General features: G+C 37.5%; 1 long non-coding RNA gene across 1 annotated transcript; it reads left to right on the top strand.

Moving 5' to 3' along the window:
* The first annotated feature begins 2246 nt into the window (after window positions 1–2246).
* LOC145428866 (uncharacterized) lies at window positions 2247–5902 on the top strand. Its single transcript, XR_013909200.1, has 2 exons — window positions 2247–3486; window positions 5577–5902. It is a non-coding gene; the product is annotated as an uncharacterized LOC145428866 (long non-coding RNA).
* The last annotated feature ends 973 nt before the right edge of the window (window positions 5903–6875 follow it).

Raw genomic sequence — 6875 nt, 5'->3', positions numbered from 1 at the left:
AACATTTTGGTTTTAATTCCTACTGTTGTGCCTTTCCCTGCTCCCCATCCACATTGGTTTCAATTGTGTTGTTTTCACTTGTGTTGTTTACTTTGGTTGTCTTTTTGCCATGCACTTGAGTCTTCTTATTGCATTCTTTTCAAGTTAAATGTTGGTTACTTAATGTGCACTCTGAATTTAATGGGGAGCCAATACAGTTGAGTCAGAAACAGTGTGACATATGAGAAACCTTCATCAGACAATCTGCAAATATTTCAAGATTTTGTTTAGGCCATCGAATAATGAACTACGGTAATCCAGATGTGATTTAATAAAGACATGAATAACAAATTCCAGTTCAGAGTTTCCATTTTCATTACCGTAGGCAGAAATCTGTCCAAAGCACAAAGAAAGACTGACTTTTTTCTTTATTAAGTTGGAGAAAGTTGTCAGCCAGTCAAAGTTTAACAGGGTCTAAGCACCTATGCGGGCTCTGAGGCTAATAAACATCTTGGGATTTAAAAGAAATACATAACTGAATGTCATCTGCGTACTGTAGCAATGATGAGAAATGTCCTTAAAGGTTCTCAAAATTTGCTGAAGAGGGAACAGATATAACATAAATAGTTAGAGCCCCAAAACAGAACCTTGTGGTATATCATAGGTAAAAACCATTGGAAGAGGATTTGTACTAGAAGCAGCCACAGAAAAGGATAATTTAGACAGAACTTCAGTGGCCATTTCAGCATTTGTTGTTCTTTTTAATGCACTGAGTTTGTTTTTATTGTAAATATATTAAATGTTCTTAACTACTACACTGGGTTTTGTGATCCTTAGCTACTATTCCCTTTATTTTAGCTGTTTTCTACCAGATTAAAAAAAAACCCCTCCTCATTCGTTTTTATAAACACATGGGAATACAAATTTTATTTAATCTTAAATTGTAATTCTACTGAACTCACACACCTTGAACATCTGTTATACAGAACTCAAACAAAGACAAAGAAAGGGATTTTTTAAATAGAGCTATTTGCTGTTGTAGATGAGTGACTCTTCCTCCACAACAGAAAGGGAAAATTAGTAAATAGGAGAACCCTAAGATCAGATGCAGTGGTGCAGTGTGGGGAAAATGATCACTCAGGAACAAGTTACAATATTGTGAGCACATCTAGATTTTGTGTACAGGCTGTTAACTGAGCTGTGGTGATGCTACTGCTCTGAGATTCACTGCTATTCGGTGCTGTGCTTTTTTGGAAATCGAATTTCCCAGAGGAACCCACCCGAGGGATTAATAAAGTTCTAGCTAATCTAATCTAATCTAATCTCTCTATTTCTGGGTTTACACAACTGAATTCAGCAAGATATGAGCAGATGTTACATGAATTATAATAACTGATTTTCAACACCTAGAAAGTGTAAAGGTTCCCTCAATGTAACCTCACACTGACCATGAACACCATAGTTACTCTACACCAGTACAGCACAATGCATTACCATAGACTTCACCACAGTTAGCACAGATAGCTTTAATTTCCATTATATCAAATGTTAATGAGGGTTCCTTATCTTCCCAAAAAATCTCTGTTTTATCTCTCTTGTTCTGTCTTTCTTACATCTGTCTCCTTCTCAGAATGACATTATCTCATATTCTTTTCAGTCCCTGGGAAATAAATAGACACACTGTGTGATAAACTGTATTGCTGATGTTACTGTCTTTATGCTTGCTCTTCTTTTGTAGCGATGGCTAGATGCCGTGACCACAATTTATACACTTTCTACACTAAAAACACGATTCCATATCGTTCACATACAACAATAATGTATCATGTGGATGGGTATTAGCTTAACAGCTAAAATAATACTCCTGTTTTCTTTAAGCTTGTGGTTCCAACTTAGAACCAACTTATTAAATAGTTTTTCCATTTTTGTTTTTAAACTGTAAAATGGCTTATTGGACTATTGGAGGGGAAAACGTTGAGAGCCATTAAACTAGCATCTCAATAAATTTTTTTATTGAAAGCTAAAATATTGCCTGCACGTTCTGCAAACGAGCCTCCATGCAGTTCTCCAAAATCCCAATTACACATTGCTGAACATGGATGACATTTGTCATCTAATGCTGATTGGTTTACAAGTGGGTCAGAATAGGGAAGGGAGTGACAGCAGAGTTAACCAGGAATGAAAGAACCATGAAAATAATATCAAAGATTAAAAAAAAAAATACAGTATGAAAAACACAGACTGTAACTGCGTTGAACAATCGTCATTGTTTTTAACAATTGGTTTCACTTCAGTTCTTTCTTTGTTTTAGTTTCTTTTCTCCACTGCTGACTGAACAACCACCAATAGCACAAGTAAAAACAGCCCACAGACCGGTTGTACCACATACTTTGTATACTGCCTCCATCGACAGCAGATGCTCTCTGCAGGGGCTGTCCATGGACTGCCAGTCCATTTCTCTCCTTACAAGTGAAATTACACGAATGTACACTCCTAGGTGTAGTTAATAAAAATCAACATCCAGTACAACATATCAGTAATAAAGTGGTCCTTAGAAAGGTACATTAAGTGACTGTGCTTGGCCAAAATAGTAAAACTAGTAATGTTATTCTTAATTTTAAGGGTTTTACTGGGTCGTTCCCTGAACACATTCTGATTAGCACCACAATAATGCAGTGGTTAGTACTGCTGTCTCACAGTAATAAAGTTCTGTATGCCTTTGTTCTCAGCAGACATTAGATAAAGACTAGAGTGGTCAATAGAACAGGAAAAGTGCTATATAAATGCCATTTTCAAAGGTATAAAAATGTCACTTCCAAATGTATGAATAATTACAAATAAATGGATCCCTTCCCTTCTGTACCTGTTTTAAGAGGTCAATTAAGACTTCATTAGGTACCACCTACAGGGGCACAAGTAAATATCCCCTGTCAAAGTTCAAACTGTTATATTAAAGATATAATGCATACTAGTAATTTTCCTGTTGCCTCCTTCTTTTCTTTTCTTTTCTTTTTTTTTTTTGGGCTCCCTATGTCTTTTCTTTACCCCATCCAAATCCTTCACTTTGCAATTTTCTGTCAACTTATCTTCTTGCTTCTTTGCTTCTTTAAAAATTCATGCATCACTGGCAAATGTGACAAACAAAGGATATCCAAGACAAAGATAAACATTTTTACATCCCTCTTTCCCTACATCTGCTTATGTCTCTTGGCCCAGGTGTACAGAAGTCTCAGTCTTACGCCTGTGTTTGAGGTAATAGCCGTCAGAGTCTTAGGCGGTGGCCAATCCCATTGCAGGTGGGATTAAACAGGGATTAACTGTGTTTCTCTGTGAAAGCAGACAGACAGACTAGCACTAATCTGACTTTAGCCCTGTACTGAAAAGCAGCAGGCTTGAGCAATCCCACTCTTCCGTGCCTGCATTTTGTGTAAGTGTGTGTGTTTATGGGTGTGTGTATTCTTGGGCTTCTACCTTTATGGGAATCAAATATCCACTGGAGAACAAAACGTAAGGGAATAAATGTTGACGTCTACAAGGGTTTAGTTTTGGATTAGGGTTTAAGGTTAAAACCACAGTAGGAACTGGATTTCAGGTCAGGTTTTATAGTTATGGCTAAAGTGTTTTACATGCATTGGTTGATATCATTTACGTAAGTAATATTTCCAGGTACTTTGTTTCAGGTACAGTGAAAAATAATGATAATTTTTTTTAAAAAGGTAACTTGTTGCTATGAGTGAGAAAACTAGTAACGTGTAAATTCTAACAGCAAAATCATCACCAATATCACTGAGTGTTTTTGTTTTTTTCTCCTTTAGATTCTTTTGACTCATGAAATAATATGTAAATGCCTTTTTATTGTTACAGCTGAATGTGGTGAAGTAATTTTTATTATATCACCATGCTTTTAATATATTATAATGGCAAGGTATCATTAACATTACATATTATGGATTTTAAATCTTTAAAGCAGCTAGTAAGAGCAGCTGTCAGATAAAGTACACTAAAAAGTTCAGTAATTACTTCTTACTAAGACACATATGGATTGATGGATGAATGGACAAGACATCTATAGGGCATCATAAAATAAAATAAAAAATAAAAAATTGTATTGAGTCCATGTCATGGCCTGGATCTAGGGACCCAGAACTCATGTATTTCTATGTTCATGTTTATTTTTCCGTGTGCAGTATTTTGGTTGTTCTCTCTCCTTTTTCTCCCTGTGTGTGTCATTTACGTTCGCACTCCTGGATGTTTTGGGTCGCCGAGGGATTGTGACTCAGAAGTGTTCCCGGCGCGCTGGAAGCTGCCACCCTTGCCAGCTGATGGCCTCGTTAAGAGCGCCCCATTTAAGAGTGTGGCTGAGCTCCAGTCAGCACTAGTTCCTAAAGTCAAACTCGTCAGTACAACCATGATCAGTGTTGGGAAAGTTACTTTTAAAATGTATTCCATTACACAATACAGAATACATGCCCCAAAATGTATTTTGTAACGTATTCCGTTACGTTACTCAATAAGAGTAACATATTCGGAATACTTTGGATTACCTATTATATTATCATGCTTTTTACAACTACATGAATGTACTATTGCTGTGTGAATTATTACTATTACCGAAGGATACCTGCCATACCAATACCAACTAGATTTAAATCTTAATATAAAATAAGTAACAGTAGGGTGGACATTAGGTAAGGCTGCACTTTTTGCAGCGATCTCGTATTGAAAACTATTCCACGCGTATAGAAAACAGGTCCGCGGCTCCGAAGTCCGAATTGTAGTAAAGGGACCTCTGGCTAATACGTCGGGTTCGTGTCGGGCTCGTAGCCAAAAACTAGCTTTACTTTGTTGTCTGGGTGAACTTTGCTAGCGAGAGACAGAGAGAGGCGTTGAAAGGCTGCTCCAACGGAACTTATTGTTTCGGAGGAAAACATGAACACAGTGTACAGTCGAGTCTTAATAGCTTACTTACAACTGGACTCGTCAGATATTCTTTTTGGCTGCAGTGGTTATTATTATATTTACATGCTTCCATCTCCCACTTCTGCTCAGTGACATCTCTTACTTTTCGACTCTCTTCCTCCCTGGCGCTCACAGACACATAACGGGTATGGCAGTCCATTCTCCCTGCAGCACAGACTACACTGCCCATGAGGCTACATTCTTTGGGACTATGCCTGTAACACTCATATTAAATAATTTTTGTGAATAACTTTTTAAAAATATTTCTTCACATCATTATGCAGGCCGCAAGTAGGGGTGACATGGGCCGCGGGATTGAGACACAGGCATTAGAGCCTTTTAATGCGTGTTTTGCTTGGGGTGTGGAAACCAAAAATAGAGAGGGCATAGCTGAACATATGATACAGGAAAATACTGCCATGTAAGCCCTTTATTTCAGCATAGTAACTGTATTCTGAATACCACCTTTTTAAACGGTAACTGTAACGGAATACAGTTACTCGCATTTTGTATTTTAAATACGTAACGGCGGTACATGTATTCCGTTACTCCCCAACACTGACTGATAGCTATAGTTTGAAAACCTCGCTTTGGAAGGGATTGCTTAGTCACCATTTTGTGTTTTGTGTGTTCACTAGGAGTTGGGAGCGGAGTGTGTTTCTTTGGAGCAGAGCCACGGGTCGGAAATTGGAGTTTTTGGAGTTGCTGTTTTCAGCTTGTACACTCATGGACACTCGCACTGTGTGGGATTCTGGGAGAATTGCCACGGGGGCCACAGTGCTGGGATTGTATATAGTTGTTCTTCATCACCTCACTCTCAATAAATTTACTGCTCATTGTAAGAGTCCTGCATTTTGGGGCCTCCTTCTCACTGCAACTCCACGGTCTGCCATTGCAGTCCATGACAGTCCAATAGTTTAGTACTTGCTATATAAATCCATAACATTAATAAATATTAAGCTGATTGGTGTGTCTGCTTTCTGACAGGTGGTACCGTCTTGTTGCATTACACCTTTATGAAAGAAACCCAAACTGCGTTCTTTTGCACTTTGGATTAACAATGAGAAGAACTTACTTACTAGTAAGTACTTAGTAGAAAATCAATATCCAAATGTCTGTCATAAACTCTCCTAATATATGACTGATAAGACTGTAATGACTGCTGCCTCTCAAAAGCAAGGCAGGAATAAATGAACTATATTTATTTTTCACCTTGACAAACAGAGATAAAGTACACCAAAATACTTTTTACTTTATTTGTATGTATACTTTTCAATACAAAGTGCTAAACAATAATAAAAGAAACCACTAGGAAATATTTAATCGAACATAAATACAGTGGAATTTAAAAAACAATAATTTAAAATCTAAAATAATGATAATAATGATACGTTTTTCAGTTTTGGAGTCATTCTGTTTAATGAAAGTTTTAGATATCCAGATCGGAACTTCTTCCAGACAAGACCTAATGTGTGCATTATCAGCAGTACCAGGTTTTAATGGAACATAGAATTGTGTATCACCTGCATAGCAATAAAAATCTGAACCATGTCTCAGAAGTAAGAAAGATCCCGGGGGACCACACAAGCAAGATGACTATGAGAAGATGAGGCATCACCAGTCCTTAGAAAATGACTTATTAGAAAGATAAACCCATCCCAGCACCATATCACCAACACTGGTTTTAAATAGTTGATTAAGCTATTGTTATATATCAAAAGCTGAGCTAAGATCAAGCAGAATTTAGTCAATGAACAGCTTAGAGTCAGCAGTGAGCAGCAGATAATTTGAGCCCTTGACCAGAGCAGTATCAGTCCTATGATGTGAGCAAAACCCAGACTGAAATTTTTCAAAGATGTGATTGTCAGTGGCCACTGTGGCTGAGTGGCCGGCCATGGGGTTTTTTTCCCTAAAATTTGGGATAAAAATGGCAGTTT

Source organism: Astatotilapia calliptera, chromosome 5, assembly GCF_964374335.1.
Source record: "Astatotilapia calliptera chromosome 5, fAstCal68.1, whole genome shotgun sequence".
NCBI classification, from domain to species: domain Eukaryota; kingdom Metazoa; phylum Chordata; class Actinopteri; order Cichliformes; family Cichlidae; genus Astatotilapia; species Astatotilapia calliptera.
This window is presented reverse-complemented; position numbering and strand designations above follow the sequence as displayed.